The sequence below is a fragment of the Geotrypetes seraphini genome, chromosome 2, assembly GCF_902459505.1.
Source record: "Geotrypetes seraphini chromosome 2, aGeoSer1.1, whole genome shotgun sequence".
Lineage (NCBI taxonomy): Eukaryota > Metazoa > Chordata > Amphibia > Gymnophiona > Dermophiidae > Geotrypetes > Geotrypetes seraphini.
The window spans coordinates 260,436,616-260,455,071 of NC_047085.1; the positions used below are offsets into that span (position 1 = coordinate 260,436,616).

At 45.5% G+C, this 18,456-nt stretch overlaps 1 protein-coding gene across 2 annotated transcripts in view; it reads left to right on the plus strand.

The window, feature by feature from the left end:
* The window catches only part of MGAT3 (beta-1,4-mannosyl-glycoprotein 4-beta-N-acetylglucosaminyltransferase), a 254,516-nt gene that overhangs the window by 88,799 nt on the left and 147,261 nt on the right, over positions 1 to 18,456 (plus strand). Inside the window, exon 1 of one of the 2 annotated variants that reach the window (XM_033929501.1) lies at positions 18,155 to 18,363. The exons of the other annotated variant lie outside the window; for it this stretch is intronic. The gene's annotated coding sequence lies outside the window, so the exon portion shown is untranslated. Of the gene's footprint in view, positions 1 to 18,154; positions 18,364 to 18,456 lie in introns of those variants that run through there. 2 annotated transcript variants of the gene reach the window in all.

Below are 18,456 nucleotides of genomic sequence, written 5' to 3' on the forward strand. Positions count from 1 at the left end.
CCGCGCATGCGCGCGTGCCCCTTCCGCCTGGTCTAGGGCATGCATCTCCTCAGCGTGTCCTCAGTTCTCTGTTTTCCGCAAAGCCAGAAGCACTGCTCCCTTGCTTCGCATGTTATCGTTGTCACTCTTGCACCGCAGCTTGTTTAGTTCATTTGTTTTGAGTCGCTGTGCTCGCGTCTGTGTTTTTCTTTCTTTTTGTTTGTTTTTCAGTTCGTATCCTTTTGACCATGTTCCCAGTCTTACTCTGGCCACCTGGCCCTCTTATGTCCCAGCCTCATTCCAGGTTTAAAAATTGTACTAAATGCAACCGAGTTATCTCCATCACCGACCCTCATCGTTGGTGTGTGGAGCGCCTGGGTGCAGAGCACCGCACTGAGTCGTGCCCCCGTTGTGCGACTTTGCAACCACGGGCTCTTCGTAGGAGGATGGCCAAGATTCTCCAACTCTTTGGCCCCGTGGATCTTGCGGGACAGGCCTAGAGCTCGGCCTCGGCGCCCTCGTTGGGTGCTTTGGCTTTGAAGTCTTCGGCCTTGAAGTCCTTGTCGGCCTCGGCCCCTCCTGTTACTCCGGCCTCGGGTAAGTCTCCTCTTTTCTCCTCAGGTGTGCCGGCAAAGAAGCCTACCTCCGAGTCTCATGTCAGTGCCGCCTCATTGGCATCTTTGAGACATCACTCTAAGCGTGCCTCCTCACGTAGGGAATACTGTTCCTCGAGGTCGCCCCCGAAGGAGTGCACTGCTGCACCTAAGACCCAACCATCCTTGGTCTCGGTGCCTATGTTCGAGGACATGCTTAAGGCTATTCTTACCACACAGCTTTCCTCAGTGGTGAGCCAACTGGTCCCGACTTTGATGCCTCTGACCTCGGTCTCGACCCAGTCTCGGTCTGACCAGCCTGAGCGTCCCATTGTTTCTCGAGGCCCTGTCTGCAAGACTCGCTGGGTTCCCTTGAGCGATTCTTCATCCCCCGAATCACCTGTAAATTTTAGGGATCCAGGCCAGGGGGCCGTTTTTCCCCCGCTACTTTGTCAAGGTTTGCCCCTCCTAAAAAGCCCAGGTCTTCTCCGCCCCTTCGGGGCAGGTCTCCAACTGCGAAACCTTCTAGACACACGCTTGTCCTCGAGTTGGACTCTGGGTTGTGTTCCCCATCGAGGCAGCTACCAGCCTCTAAGGAGTCTTCTTCGAAACTGGTGGAGGAATTTTCCTTTATCTAACCACTAGGCCGCCTTCCACTCCCATTTTTTGTGTTGCTTCCCTGTTCATGTCATCATGGTACTTGGGGGATGATACAGTGTGCATATTCAATTACAGCTTAAACGGTAATGTTTATATTTTTGTAATACCCAAAGCATAATCCCATGACACCATAGTTTAATCAGTTTCCGGGTACATGTTTATTAAAAAAAGGTTCTTCAGACTAGAGAATGACACGGGGATAAAAATTTGTCCCCGTCCCCCTGAGCTCATCCCTGTCCCCGTTCCGTCCCCATGAGCTCGGTCCCCATCCCGTCCCCGCAAACCATCTGATCCCATATGCTCCCTACTTTCCAAACAAGGAAATGTACCAAATAGGCGCTCCCCCATTTACTATCCCTGGGAGAGGCACCTTACTGGACTCCCTTCCACCCCTCATAAAATATGTATGCAAATGTGCTATTGAATTGCTACAGAATTTTCTAAATCTTGCTGCAGAAATAACATGAAAAAAGGGCCATGCAGGTAGTTCTGCAATAAAAATGAATTTATGCCTGGAGAAAGAAAAGTTAAAAACACCTTCTCCCCCCTCCCCCTATAGTATTTAGTCTTCCTGAATTCTTCTTCTGCCATACAAAGGCTCATTTGTGCAAAGGTTGGATTTCTGCGCAGATGTTACTTCATATTTTGCCTACCCTAGAACCTGTGGGGCTAAATGAAAATGTATCTTCTCCCCTGTGCAGTGATCAATTCAATAGCATGTGTTTGGCAAGCGGTTTTGAGTGACATGCAATTAAAAATCAGTATTGATTTCTGTAAAAGAGGTCTGAAGTGGTAAAAACCTTTGTAAGGAAAAAAAGTTGAGTTTCAAGCCTTGAAACTCAAATTTCTTTTTCCTTACAAAGGATCGCACAGTCCAGCAGCCCCCTCCTGCCTGATCGCCGCATCCCAACGTCTCCCTCCCGCTTCCCCTCACCTTATGTGCCAAATTGTTCTTCTCCCAGTGGCACACTTTCAACAAGTCGCACGCGCATGGCTTCTCCTCTGATGCAACTTCCTGTTTCCGGTTGCATCAGAGGAGGATTCAACTGAAGTAGCCACGCCCGCACGTGACTTGTTGAAAGCATGCTGCTGGGAGAACAATTCGACACATAAGGTGAGGGAGGGAGAGAAATGGCAGGACGCAGCGATCGGGCGGGAAGGAGCTCTTGGACTGTGCTATTTGTGACCAAACGTCATGTTCCTTTCACTGTGGAGATAAGACCATTCACCTCTCCACGGGGTGGTGAATAGCCTTGTCCCCGTCCCTACGGTGACTATTTTCTCGCTCCCCATTTCGGCGGGCTCCCCGCGGGTATCAACCACCGTGTTATTCTCTACTTCAGACACTTAACAGCTGTGGGCAAAACAGCATTTAAGCATCTTGTAAGGCCCACAGCAGCTCTGGGTTGGATAAATCACTCTCCATTATTACTAACAAGCAGGGCAATTAGCAGTTCTTATTAGCCAAAACTTTTGCTAAACTATTCAGTCTTGATTTATCAGTGATTCTGATTGCACATATCAAGAACTGGGGCTTTAGCTAGTTTTAGATATTTAATTAGTTAGGATTTTAAGTAGTTTATTCAGTCTCTCTAAATGCACTCCCAAAACATCAGGAAGCTTTGAGATCAAATTCTCCATACTTCACTGATCTGAAGCCTAGTATTGTATTTCTATAGTATTCTCTAAGCTGGTGGTTCCCAAACTTTGAGTTAGGACCCCCAAATGGGGTCATATTTATTTATTTATTTTAAAACATATATTCTGCCTAAATATCTAGATGGGTTCTAGATAAGCGTACATCACTCATACAAAACATAACTAAAATCCTCTATAATAAAACCCTAAGCGTGCATGCGCACTTAGGACGGCGTGTTCCCTGCGACCGTGGTCTCTGGGTCTGTGCCAAATTCCATTTTCAAACACGGAGGCAGGGAACACGCCGGCGATTCCGCACGCCTCCCGCCCTCACTCACTGCCAGATAAACCGCTGCCACCGCTGATACGGAACGGGGGGGGGGGAGAGGGCGGACAGGCGCCCCTACCGGCATCTACTTCTCCCCCTCCTCCCTCTCGCCTGCTCACCCGCCCACAGTGTTTAACTTCTTAGAAAAGTGCTGCACCGTGCTGCGGCTGGCCTTGCCGTCTTCTCTCCACTGTGGCCCGCCCTCTGACAACTTCCTGTTTCCACTAGGGCTGGCCGCAGTGGACAGAAGATGCCGAGGCCAGCAACAGCGCAGCACTTTTCTTTGAAGTTAAACACGATAGGGCTACTGCAGGACAGGGGGAGCAGGCAAGGGGTGGGTGCACAGGTGGGTGAATGCTGCTGCTGCTACACAGGGAAGGGGGGGAGAGAGAAAGGGGGCCAGGGAGCAATCTTGGTTTGCTTTGGGGGGAAGACAGAAGGGGGCCATGGAGAGAGACAGAAAGACAGGCAGGCAGCGCACGAGAATGAAAGACAGCGGGCAGGGAGAGAGACAGAAAGAAAGACACAGACAAAGGGGGCCAGGGATCGAGACAGACAGACAGAAAGAAAGAAAGACAGACAGCGGGAGGGAGAGAGATAGAAAGATAGTCAGCGGGAGGGAGAGAGACAGAAAGAAAGGAAGAAAGAGACAGGGGCAGGGAGAGACAAAGAAAGACAAACAGACATATATTCTAGCACCCGTTAATGTAACGGGCTTAAACACTAATATTACAATAAAACACTAAAAAAATAAAGTAATAAAACCACACACACAAAAAAAATAGTAGATAGGGTCACTGAAGCCCCATCTTCTCTTGGACCTCCCATCTTAGTTCATTCACTTTAACAATAATGGGTTTCTAACCTAGAATCAGAGCTATTAGGCTGCAGCAAGCCTGGTTTTCAGGATATTTTACATACCAGGGGTTCCAGTATATCAGTAGTTCCCCACCAGCCGGTGAGGTTTTCAGGACAGCCCTAATGAATATGCATGGGGCAGATTTGCATGCCTGTCACCTCCATTATATGTAACTCTCTCTCATGCATATTCATTAGGGCTATCCCAGAAACTCGACTGGCTGGTAGTCTTCCAGGATAGAATTGGGAACCACTGCTGTATATAATTGGATGTAAAATTATATTTAGGTTTTCTATATAAATCCAGTCAGCTGCAGTATAAGGGTGGAATCGGTGGACCTCTGAGGTCTCTATCCAATTTACTACCCATAACTATGTATACAAGGAAGCCAGGACAGAAATGCTGTACAGGGTATACATCTCCTACAATTTATTTATTCAATTTTCTGTACCGTTCTCCCAAGGGAACTCAGAACAGTTTACATTAATTTATTCAGGTACTCAAGCATTTTTCTCTGTCTGTCCCGGTGGGCTATCTAATGTCCCTGGGGCAATGGGGGGATTAAGTGACTTGCCCAGGGTCACAAGGAGCAGCGTGGGTTTGAACCCACAACCCCAGGGTGCTGAGGCTGTAGCTTTAACTGCTGCGCCAGTGGCTTCATTTTCTGTTTACCAGTCTTTGTTTCTGATTATAGGCACATCAAGTACATTAGCCTTGAACAAAACAATTCAGATTACCAGTTAGTATGAGGGGGAGCTGAAAAGTTCTCAGCTCAACCAAGAAGGGAATGCTGTGGAGCCATGAAACTTACAAGTTATTCCACATATTCCCCCCTAAGTTTAACACACTTGGCACATCATTTCCAAAGTTTCTGTAACCTTCCAAAAAATACTCTGATGTCTGGTCACTGAAATACTGCTCCGCTGCTGCAATCACCTTTGAATCACTTGAAAATATTCACCCTTTCAAATTCTTTTTAAGGTTTGGAAACAGAAAATAGTCAGATGGAGCAAGATTTGGTGAGTAGGGTGGATGGTCTTGTATGCACTGAAACCCCAACTGTGTCAGAACATTCATGGTTTTGCTAGCCTTAGGAGCAGGTCTTGCAAAAAGAATACTAGAGTACTCCTTTCCGCAGCTTCCCTCTTTTATCTTTCAATGCCTCCTTTAGTCAGCACAGCAAGTTGCAGTAGTATTCTGCATTAACTGTTTGGCCCCTTGGTAGACAGTCATTACAACACCTTCCTGATCCCAAAACACTGTGGTCATAATCTTTCCTGTTGACTTTTGGGTCTTGAATTTCCTTGGCCTTGGAGAACCTGAGTGCTGCCATTGCATGCACTGTTTTGTCTCAGGATCATAGTGGTATAACCATGTTTCATCAACAGTAACTAGTTGTTCTAAAAAGTTGGCACCAGCTCACAGAAAATGCTGCAAAATCAACTTGGAAGTAACCACTCAATGTTGTTTCTCATCAGCATTCAAACATTTGGGCACCCACTTGGCTGACAACTGCATACACAGATGCTCATGGATTATACACCCAGCATATCCCCTGGATATTTGTAGTGTCTGAGCAATTGTTTTAGCCAATATTTGCTGATCTGCCAAAATCAGGTCATGTACATGGTCAACAATTTCAAGAGTTTACACCTTTTCAGGCTTCCCAGACCTTGCTGCAATCTTTGGTTTTGAAATCTCCACACTGAAAATTTGCACAAAACTTCTTCACTGTGGAGTCTGATGGGCATTTGAACTCAGTGTTTGCATCATACATTCATGGATTTCCTTTGGAGTTTTCTTCTGCAGGAATAGGAATTTCTTGATGGCTCAGAGTTCCACACTTGTAAACCTATCCGAATTTAAATTGAGGTACCCATTTTTCCTCCAAAAAAGGTGAAAAAAGGTTATCTCAAATATAAACTAAACTTGTAGCAATCTCCCAAGGTTACTGTGGGAACTCATGTCAGCCATTTTGAATATTGAGACTGCACAGGGCTGTTCACTACCGGACCAGCATGGCTTTAGAAAAGGTCACTGAAGGCAAGACAGCTCCAACTCGAAAAATTATTTGGATCTGGAACATCAAGGATGTAGGCCGCATCGGATACTGAGACAAGTGCAGCATCAAGACAACCACCATTTTTGACATCTTGACTGATTCTGGCATCGTCATTGGTGCCACCAACTGGGTCTACTAAGAAAGCTAAAAAGCATAGGCATGCTTCCCCATCTCAGCATGTATCAGCACAACATGCATCAGCGTTGTTTCAGGCATCCACATCATTGACACAATCTAAGTGCTGACTCACTGAGCCTTAATCACCTCTTCAAGTGGTGTCTCCTCTGAGATGTGCCTCATCATGAAGGTCATCAACGCCTTGACACCCTATAGCACCATTGGTACCGATGACATCCACGGTACTAGTGCTCTCTCTTCAGTTACGGGACATCTTACAGAGGGAGTTGGCCGCCATGATAGGCCCAGGGAGAGGCCTGCAATGGGTCCATGTTTGTTTTATCATTCCCTCTTTCAGAAATTCCCTAACCCTTTTTTCATGTGCGTACAATTAAACCTTTTTTTGAGTTTTCTGCTTTTAAACTTCTGGTACAATCTTTATTATTGAGTCTTGGATTATTGTAATATTGTATATTTAACAATTCCCAAGAAAGACATGGTTCGACTCATTGATTCAGAAAACAGCAGTTAGAATGATCTACGGTCTTAAAAAAATATGATCATGTGACTCCATTCTATTGTGAGTTGCATTGGCTGCCAATGGAGGCTCATGTTTTGTTTAAGTTGGGTTGCTTTTGCTATAAGGTTATGTAGGGTACCGCTCCATTTTTATATGGTTAATAGATTTTCTCTAGCATCGTATAAAAATAGTAGAAAGTCTCATGCCCTATTCATCTTTCCATCAGTACAGGGCTGTAAAAGTAAGAAATTTCTGGACCATACTTTAGCATTCCAAGCAGCTTCACACGACAGAGAATTTCGATTGTTATTGCTTGGAGCTTATTCTTATTGTCAAATATATTTTATTGAGCTCAAAAGAAATGACATTCAAAGCAACACAGCAATACACCAGATCCAGCTCACGATTTCGTCATAAATCCCTCCAAACTCTCCCCACCCACACCCCTCCCCACCCGTCTCCCCTCCCCAAGTCCTCCTACACCAAAAAGCATATAGAAAATTCAAATCAATACCCAAAACAAATACAAATTAACAGTTCAAAAAACGACTATGGGCCACTGGAGTCATGGTATTCCAAAAGGGCTCCCAGGTGCATTGAAAAGCTCTTTCAGATACCGAAGAAAAGTCCTGGACGCCCCTGCGCTCCCACATCAAAAAGGAAACCATTTGGCAGTGCCATAAAGAATAGTCCAGAGCCTCCAAGTCCATCCATTTCAACAGGATACACTTCAGGGCTAGCAACACAGTCCAGCGGAGAAAAGCTCCTGCCCCTGGGTGGCAAGGATGAAAGTGCGGTGAGGTGCCAAACAAGAGGAGAGGAGACCTGTGTGTAATAATATTCCAAGTATTGTCTACAAAGAGAAAAATAGCATCCCAGAAAGATTGTATGTAGGGACAAGTCCAAAACATGTGCCCCAATCCAGCTTCAGGGTCAGCACAGCGAAAACAGGCTGCAGAAGCTCGAATCCCAGCCAGGTGTGTCACTTAGGTGAAATGTATAAGCAAAGGATCAGTTATAATGCTGTTCCCAAAAAGTCGTGTATTTACTCAAAGTAGGAGCTTGTTCCTATAAATATTTTAGAACTCAACTGAAAACTTATCTCTTTTCAAAATACTTGGTCAAATAATTTTTTTTGTCATTTTAAATTGTTTTTAGTTTATAACCTTTTGTAAACCGCATAGAACTCATGGTTACGCGGTTAAGAAATATGATGCTATGTAGATTTATCCCCATACTCAGGACACTCACAGAAGGCATCAATTTCTTCAACTCCACCTCCTTGTGTCACTGGGCAGTATCCTTCTCCTTCAGTTTCTCCTTTTGCAAGCGGGTTATGAAGGTGTCTTCTGCTCTGCATCTGGTTTTTTAATTTTTGTAATTTTTTATCCGATTCTACAAAGCTTTCCGGTGCTTCTGCTGTGGGGGATGATTTTATTTTATTTTTGCCGGTTGCTTGAATACCAGTTAATCAGGATTCTACTGTATATATTGGTGTACATCCAGTAGCCTGTATTAAACTCCTGGAGGCACTAGCAAAGAGGGATCATGCATAAGCTGAATAAAAGAGTAGAGAGAATGGATCCCTATAGAACAGTGGTCTCAAACACGCGGCCCATGGGCCGCATGTGGCTCTCCAGGGTTTTTTTTGCGGCCCGCAGTCTGGACGCGATCAATAGCATTTATCTTCCCCTTTCCCTTCCTTTTGGAGCAGCAGCGTGTCTAGCCGGCTCGTTTCGTTCAAAGCCACGGGTTGATGGCTCCTCACGCTATCCACTCCTGCATTGGAAGCCTTTCTGATGTCACAACATCAGAGAGGCTTCAGACGCAGGCACGGATCTTGCAAGGAGCCGCCACCCGCGGCTTTGAACGGAACGAGCCGGCCAGACACGCTGCTGCTCCAGAAGGAAGAGAACGGAAGGGGAGGGGAAAGAGAAATGCTTCTGCTACATAGGAAAGGGGGACCCTAGGGAAATGCTGCTGCTGCTGTACAGGGAAAGGGGAAGAGAAATGCCTCTCCTGCACAGGAAAGGGGGAAGGGAATGCTGCTTCTGTTGCTGCTGCACCCAATTGGGGAAAGAGAAGGAGAAGGGAGAGGAGAGGAACAAGAGAAGATACCAAGTTCATGGGAGGGTGGGAAGGAAAGGAGATATCAGACCATGGAGGGGGAGGGAGAGATGCCAGGGCATGGGGGAAGGGAAGGAGACAGATGCCAGACCAGGGGAAAGGAAGGAAGGAGGGAGGGAGAGAAAGGAAGGAAAGAGATGCCAGACCATGGAAATAGGATGGAAGAAGAGAGAGATAGGAAGGGAAGACATGGAAACGTAGATTTTGAAAAGAAAGCAGAAAAATTGAACATTAAGTTAATGCCAAAGATGGATGCAAGGCAGAAAGTGAAGATGGAGAGAAAAACAGTCAAAGGACAAGAAGGCCCTGGAAACATAGTTGAAAGCACAGAAAAATAAAGGTAGGGAAAATGATTTTATTTTCAGTATAGTGATTGAAATGTGCCAGTTTTGAGAAAGAAAAGATATTAAACTTTAAATGTGAGGGCTGCAGAAAAAATAGTTAATGTCTTATTAAAGAAATGACAATTTTGCATGAGGTAAAACTCTTTATAGTTTATATATCTTTCCTTTTAACTGTTAAAGGAAAGTTTTATAAACTATAAAGAGTTTTACCTCATGCAAAATTGTCATTTCTTTAATAAAAAATTAACTATTTTTTCTGCGGCCCTCCAAGTACCTACAAATCCAAAATGTGGCCCCGCAAAGGGTTTGAGTTTGAGACCACTGCTATAGAACTTTCATTCTCAGGGGATTGAGAGCAGATAGGGTAATCCCTGTGCTTACCTCTCTGGAATGATATTTCAGATAAGAGGAGAACCAGACAAGAACCATGCCTGATACCCCAAAATTAGAAAACCTTTGTAGAAGAAACTGGTGATCTAACATATAAAGGCTGCTGATATATTCAAAGAGACAAGTATGAATCTCGTACCCTGTTTCAGCCCTTAGCAGATCATATCCAGAGCAGAGAGTAACACAGAGTCCAACCCCCTCTTCTAAAAAGACCAAATTTTTTCTTGCTTCCTCCCAAAAGATCGTTCACGAACCAAATTTTATTGTGTTAAACACAATTCAATACACGATTTGTTTTTCTATAAAAATATTGGGAGTTGTTTTCGATCAAAATCTAACTATGAAAATCAGATTGACACTGTAGTCCAAAAGGGGTACTACACATTATGGAAGCTCCGTACTATTAAATTGTACTTTGAAACTTCTGCATTTAGACTTTTGGTCCAATCATTAGTATTGAGTCTTCTGGACTATTGTAATATTGCTTATTTAACTATGACTAAGCAAAATATTACCAGATTAGAATTGATCCAGAATACTGCGGTATGACTGATTTAAGGTCTAAAGAAATATGATCATGTAACCTCTTTCTACTGTGAGTTGCATTGGCTCCCCGTGGAGGCACGTATTATCTTTAAACTGGGCTGCATGTTACAAAGTCATCTATGGCCAAGCCCCACTTTATATAGCTGACAAATATTCAATTGCATCCCATTAGAATATTTAAAAAAATCACATGGTCTGTTGTATTTCCCTCTGTTAAAGGCTGCAAAGGCAAGACAAACCATGATCATCTGCTTTCATTTCAAGCAGCTTTTCATGACAAAAGACACTTCTCACTCTTATGAACACTTTAGGAAACAATTGAAGTCTTATCTTTTCCCTAAGTACTTGTCTGAGTAGTTATCTATGGCTCTTTTTTGTAGATTATGCAATTTTTGTAAACCACATTGAACTTATGGTTATGTGGTATAGAAATATGATGTTATGTTATTGACATTGTTGATCTTCTAGAATGTCTCACCTATTGCACTGGAACATAGTGTTTATTCATAGATTATCAAGAAACCAGATAAAAGACTCAACATGGAGCAGTGTTTTGGCAAGAAACCACCTGCCTCAGGAATTATAATATCTGTTAAGACGGAAACTGCCTAGATTTAGGCGGTATATAAATGTGTTAATTAAATGAATAAATAAACACTTAGAAACTGCTAAGCCTCCTTACAAAGGGCAGGATTCACTAAACCTACAAACCGTGCACGATCCGTTTCCTATTGCATGCTGGCCGACTGATTCAGTAAAGGCCTGCATGCAAATGAGGACGATTGTTAGCACGCCCCCTACCCACGGCCAGAGCGATCCCTGCTCATGCGCACACCCTGACAGTAGTGACAGGAGAAGCAGCCTCCGGTCACTGCTGTCAGGGCTCAGCCTAGCCCAGATCTCTCTTCCCTGCTCCCAGACTCTCCTACTCTCTGCCGCCATTCTCTGCAGTGCAAGCCCGTGGTTTTAAAGTGGGCCTGCACTGTGGAGAACGGCGGCAGAGAGCAGGAGAGTCCAGGAGCAGGCAAGAGAGATCTGTCCGACACCCCCCCCCCCAGGCCCTGAGCACTCCTGCCTGCCCTGATCTCTCTTGCCTGCTCCCGGACTCTCCTGCTTTCTGCTGCCGTTCCCTGCAGTGCAAGTCCGTGGTTTTAAAGCGGGCCTGCACTGCGGTGAACGGCGGCAGAGTAGAAGGGTCCAAGGAGCAGGGAAGAGAGATCGGGCATGAGCCCGACACACCAGCCCTGCTCGACACCGGCCCTCGCCCCCCTCCCTGCACGGCCCACCCACCCCAGCACAAAAATGTTGGGAGCAGGAGGAGTGCTCGGTCCCTCTTGCTCCTAGTCCTCCCACCCTCGGGCCCACCCCTGGTCGGCCCAGGCAGTCAGGCCCGGCCCACCCACCCACCCCGGTACCTTTGCAATAGTTGGGAGCAGGAGGGGTGCCCAGTCCCTTCTGCTCCTTCCGCCAAGGATGCCATCATCATCGAGAGCAGGAAAGGTGCCCAGATCCTCCTGCTCCTTTGCCGCAAAAGAAAATCCATCTTCGGGAGCAGGAGGGGTGCCCGGACCCTTCTGCTCCTATGACGATCTTCGGGAGCAGGAGTAAAGTCTTCCTGCTCCTGCTCCCCGGGGTCGCCGCCGCCCAATAGCGGCCTTAGGCCCCACACCGATGCATCATCTGATGCACGGGGCAAGGCCTAAGGCCCTGATTGGCTGAGGCACCTCAGGCTCCTCCCTTTGGAGGGGCCTGGGCACATCAGCCAATCAGAGATGCACAAAGGTGCCTCAAGCCCCAGCTATGGCACAACCGATACCAGCTGAGCCCGAGCAGCATTCTAAGTGATCTTTGAGGGCAAGGTCTCATACTCCCCAATGCCATCGCTCGAGGTCTAGGAGAACATCATCTTGATGTTGAAGCTCCTCACACTTTAAATCGGATCAACGTTGTAGAAGATCCCCTCAACGTCACAGTAAATACTTCTCCTCAATACTTCTCCCCACTCAACTCTCAGCTGCTGAATTATATGGGCTCTCTTTGGATTCATCTCCTCCACCACCCCGTTGCTCTGGGGCCAAGGAGAGGACCCATTGCTGCACCTGCCTTACAGTTGAAGAGAGCGGAGTTGGGGCCAAGTGGAACAGTTGCAGTCTGGGGTTAGCCCTGGCACTGATTGGCAACTGTATGAGCCACTGTTGTTATTGCAGCCCGAGTTAGCTCTTTCTGACCAGGCTGCAAAGTGGAGAGAGAGGCTTGGGGGGGAAGGATAGGGGCTGGAAAAGAAACTGGAAGGAAAGGTGCTAGGGAAGAGACTGACAGCAAGGAGGAAAGGAAGGAAAAGAGAACAGAATGAGTCAAAGGGAAGAACAAGAAATGGCTTCCTAATTCCTAAAAATGTTTTGGCCAGTATCCCAATTTACTGAATCTGCTGGCACTTTCTTGGTATTTGACACTCTCCATTAAAAGGCTTCCTGCATTGGAGTGGGCTCTTCACAGGGCTGCCATGTAGACTGATGTCAAGAGATATATAATATACCCATTACTTTCCATTTTTCCCCTTCTGGTGCACAATATACTACTAGTAAGTTTTTATTTTTTTTTTTCTTCCAGGATAAAACCACAATGAGGTAATTATATCTTACCCTTAAGTGACTTCAAATTAACTACAAGAAATATAACTGAGAGAAAACTACTTAATGGCACTATCAATTCCTGCTTTCTTTATAGGCTAAGATCCAATCTGTTTCTTCCTGTCTTGGATCCGAGGTTGAGAAACGTTGGGGGAGGAGGAGTTTAACAACCTGTTATCTGGTCCCACTGAAGGCAGAAATGGTCGGGACCCTTCATAGTCTGCAAATGAAGGGGAGCTGCTCCAGTTTTCCTCCTAGCATCGGGAAGGTCTTACCTTCGTGGGGTGCAGGGCCAATTGCCTAGGTCTCTAAGGTGTATTTGTTTTCCCAGGTTAGTCCCATTAAAGAATTGGCCAAGTGTAAGAAATCTGAAATACAAACTCTCATTCTCTTGTGCTCATCTTTCTCCCCAAAGGAAATAACTTTGAACTCTTCCCTAGCACCTTTCCTTCCAGTTTCTTTTCCAGCCCCTATCCTGCCTCCTCCCCTTCTCCCCCAAGCCTCTCTCTCCTCCACTTTGCGCCTGGTCAGAAAGAGCTAACTCGGGCTGCAATAACAGCAGTGGCTCATACAGTTGCCAATCAATGCCAGGGCTAACCCCAGACTGCAACTGTTCCACTTGGCCCCAACTCCGCTCTCCTGAGCTTTAAGGCAGGTGCAGCAATGGGTCCTCTCCTTGGCCCCAAAGCAACGGGGTGGTGGAGGAGATGAATCCAAAGAGAGCCCATATAATTCAGCAGTTGAGAGTATAAAATGAGCTTCTTAGCATTTAGTGCATCCCTGTGTAAAAGGGCCCCTTTATCTCTTTTCGTCTTGGGTACAGAGGCCAAAGTAGAAAGCCCACATGCTGAGTGCAGGTTACCAGACGTCTGGGAAAACCCAGACAGGTCCTTCTTTTTAGAGGACTGTCCGGGCTCCCACACAGACTTTCCAAAACCTGATGAGCTCCAGCCACATCTGGATGGCCTTTGAGCAGGTGTGGATGATGTCACACACATCCGTGCATGCTCAAGGCCCTCTAGATGTGGCTGGAGCTCGTCTGAAAGACAAGAGGAGGCTTTGTGGGAGTGGGGCTGGAGGCAGAACAGGGTGGGGTCACATGTTCGGAGTTTCCTGGAGAAAAATATGGTAACCCTAAGCACATGGCCTCTATCATGAAATTACTGATAAAATATATCATAGAGATGCAGTAAGCTAATGAGATGGAAATTTTAAGCATGTGGAATCTTGTGTGGTTACAGGAGTGACCATTCAGAAAGGACTTAAACATACATCTGACATCACCCCTCAGGTAACTTTAATTGAAATGAACTACAAGTTTCTACTTTGACTCCATAGATCCCTGGCTTATTTTCATCAAGCCAAACTTAGCCAGACTGATGCTTGCCTTAAATGCAATCAACCAATGGCCACCTTAGGACATTAATTCTGGGCTTGTCCTTTGGTCCAGGGCTTTTGGAATCAGTTGAGACACCATATTACTAACATGTGGCAGCTTGGCTATACTAATCTAATCTAATCCTTAGGTTTGTATACCGCATCATAGTTGTCCTGAGTTGCTCTTCAAATTGGAGCATATCCCTCATGTGTCTCCAAAGGGGTTCCGGGGGTTTTTGGAACGTGCTGTTTTGCTGGGGAAAAAGACAATATTGCACTGTTGGATTGTACCTGATCCCCCAACATTGTCTCATTGGCGTACTCTTATGATACATCAAGCTTCTATGGAACGCCTTTCTTTGACTTCCTTGGATACCCCACAGGGACTTTTCTTTTGTAACATTTGGGAGCCATTTTGGCTCACATTAACTCATACTGCTCGTAGTCATCTATTGAACCCTTGATTAGCCATGCATTCTGATAGTTGGATTGCTCGGAATGTGGGGTGTTGGGGGGGGGGGTTTGGTTGTACTTGCATTGTATACTTTTGCTTTTTTGACCTGTTTGATTGTATTTATACCTTTCAATAAAAACATTTATACATAAGCACGCGGAACTTGAGCACTAATCAGGGAATGCTTACTGGATACACACACACGGTTCTAAAGTGAGGGGTGGCCTCACTATGCATATGTCCAAAGTTAACTGAAAGTTCCAGCACACATCTGTGCATGAACCAAAATGATGTTCTGTGCATAGATATTAGCCTCTCAAAAGTTTCTTGCACTTAAAATTTTTGCAAGATTAATATTTATTATGTGCAGACCAGCATTCCAGGTCAGGTGCAGTCAGTGTGTGCTTGTACGTTTGCTTTTGTTTGGACATGTATACAGAGCTGTTCCCTCCTGTTCTTTCTTTTGAAATTGCAGATGAAAAATAAAGCATTAAGATCCTAAAACAGATATTAAATCCTGCTACACTGTTTGGGACCTGGTGATAATTTTCTCACGGTGCATGTGCATGAAAATTCATCGTTGACTTCTGTGCATTGCGGAGGAATACCCAAAGGCCGTTCATTGTAATACAGGTTGCAAGTTAACTGCCACAGTGATGAACCTTTTCTCTATCATGCAACTAGTAATGTGTGTGCAGAACCGCCCATCAACTGCATGCTTCTGCTCCAGCCTCTTAAGACTGTGAGTTCTTCAGGGAAGGCACGTGGAGGGCCAGATTCTGTAAATAGTGCCTAAATCAGCAGGTACCTTAAAAAAAAGTGCCGGCCATATATTCAATCACACTTATGCACCATTTACAGAATCACGTCTAATGGTGCCTATCACAAACCTTAGGCGCTGGTAATATGGGCCAGGATTTTACTGGCCTACATCACGCCAAGCAGCACCTAACTCTGTCTCCACCCCCCAAACATGCTCATTTAGGCATTAGGCACTGCTAGGCACCATGCAATAGGTGCCTACCTTTCATATATTTAGATAGGCGCCTATCGACCAATTACATTTTTTTTTTTACCAATTATAAGCTTGTAAAAGCTTGTTTAGGTAATTAATGAAGGTAGAAATTTAGGTGCTTCTTACAGAATCTGGCCCTCTGTACTTATATCCATTGTGAAGTGCTGCGTATCTTCAGTAGTCATAAAAAAAAAAGTTTTATTAGACAGCAGGCAGCCATTCCAGTATAAACTAACAAGTTCTTTACTGGAAGGAAGACAGAACCAGTGAAATAAGCTGGTTTGTTTATTCCAGGAAAAATTGGAAGCAGTTGGCTTGTTTCTACAATAGATCTGTGCTTTCTCAACCTTTTGTATTTTGGGGATCAGCTAGTTAACCTTTCCTATAATGTGGATCAACCACAGTTGAGCAGAGCCAAGGGTCATGTCCTCTATAAAACTGAAAAGCGATGATAGGGGATCTCCTTCTGTTCTCATGCCTCATCTGTTATGTTTCCCAGAATGAGTTTCCATAAAATGAGCCAAATGTTTCTGCTTTTGACAAACTATGGTCAAATTAAAAAGCAGAAAAGGAATTACCGTAAATATTCTTAAAATTCCTGTTGCTGGGGGGGGGGGGGTTCTGTCACCCCTCCCCCCTCCATTTCCATACTAAGATCCTATGGGGTGGAGGGGGAAATCAGCAATCTCCCACCCCCACATCTGGACATTGACTTTTTGCAGATGGTGACACAGTATAGAGCGTATGTTAGAGAGGTGGAGAAGAGACTGAAGGAGCATGGTCCACTCACTTGTACCACCGTTGCCATGTTGCCCAACTTTGGCCAGCCAAGTTTTGGCCTCATATCTTAAAGCAGTGTTCCCTCATTCTCTCCAATGAAATTGGTGCTGCAATTTCCATAGTGCTCCAAGATAGGGTTATTAGTCCAGGACTGGTTTACAGTCTCCCTCCTGGAATTGGGTAGTTTTGCTTGCTCAGGATTATGATGCTTTTTTTTGTTTCTGTTAGCACATGAATACTGGGTCAATATGTGGCATGAGAGCCAAAACTCCTCTAGCCTTATTTATTTTTGGTGAGTGTCCCTTTGTCCAAGGACCCTGGGTGAGGTGCAAAGTGACAGCAGCAATATGAAAACAGAAATGATAACCAAACAGTAAAAAACAAACAAACCCCCATAATAAAACACTCAGAGGTGGGGTTCAGACCTGCAAACGGGGGCCTATGCAGAGAAAGCTTTGCGACAGAGCCTACTCCTGCTGTGAAATTGATGCTAAAAAAAAAATACTGCTGTGTACTCCACAAAAAGGAAAACACAAGCCCATCTAAAATGTAACACAGCAAAGAGACAAGTGGGGAAGGGACTGTACACACATCAGCCTCTAGAACAGGGATGCCAAAGTCCCTCCTGGAGGGCCGCAATGCAGTCGAGTTTTCAGGATTCCCCAATGAATATGCATAAGATCTATTAGCATACAATGAAAGAAGTTCATGGAAATAGATCTCATGCATATTCATTGGGGAAATCCTGAAAACCCGACTGGATTGTGGCCCTCAAGGAAGGACTTTGACACCCCTGCTCTAGAACAATCGTAATTTATTACAAATAATCCTCTGTTAAAACATTCTACATATATGAACACAAGTCTAATATAAAGTCCTTTTGCTTTTATCATTGGACCCAACACGGTCCGTGTTTTGGCTTCCAGTAGAAAGCCTTCCTCAGGGGTTGACTTGTAATCTCAAGGCTTGCTTTACCTCGCATTCAAACTTGCAAACACAAACTATATTAGGCTTGCATTCATATACTAGCGCAGTTTAATAGAAGAGGCGCTAGGTGTGCAGAGTGGTTGCCACACTTCCTATTTAAATTTTGTAAATACGGAAGCCACCGGTAAGCTTTGAACCTTTAGGAGACGAGTTATTTTCTGAAACCCCTAGTGGTGAACTGCCACATGGCCGACCCTTTCTTGAACCCGTTTTCGTTCTCCCATTGCAACTGGAGAGGAAAGGTTGCCCCAACGGGTCCATCTATTTTATATATATATCTGGATTGGGTAAGTGTGATTTTGGTGGGAATTTAAAAATAAATAAATATATATATCACACTTCCCCAATCCAGATGAGGCGGTAAAAGCCCCTTGATAAGAGGAAGTCACGCCCTTCCACTCCTGTCCTGCAGGCGATTGGCTCGCGGGGGTTCTGCGGTCTGGGCTGTGTTCGAACAATACAAACGCGTCGGATCTTGTTAGGAGCAAAGTGGGAGCCTCGCGCTGTCTCCTGCCGGGGCGGCTCCTCCAGACCCCAGGCGAAATCTTCAAACAGGCCAGGGGTGTCCAATGTCGGTCCTCGAGGGCCGCAATCCAGTCGGGTTTTCAGGATTTCCCCAATGAATATGCATGAGATCTATGTGCATGCACTGCTTTCAATGCATATTCATTGGGGAAAACCCGACTGGATTGCGGCCCTCGAGGACCGACATTGGACACCCCTGAAACAGGCAGCCGTTCGGGGCTCCCCATCCCGCCAAGGAGCCCTTGGAATAGGGCGCATAGCTCGTCTAGCAAGATCGTATTAGTACTGCAACATGAAGACGAAAAAAAAAGGAAAGTCGCTTTTGTCAAATTAGGGTGATCTTTTCTCAAGCGATTTGAATGCTTATGTGTGAACTACAACCGGAGCCGCGGCCATAGTCCTCTCCCAGAAAACTGCTGATTGATCCCCGAGGTAGTGCCTCACCTTTACTTCATCAGTTACCCGTTTTCCCGCTAACGCTTATTTGATTGATCTTTCCCCACCTGTTTCCTGGTTGAGGTTTTG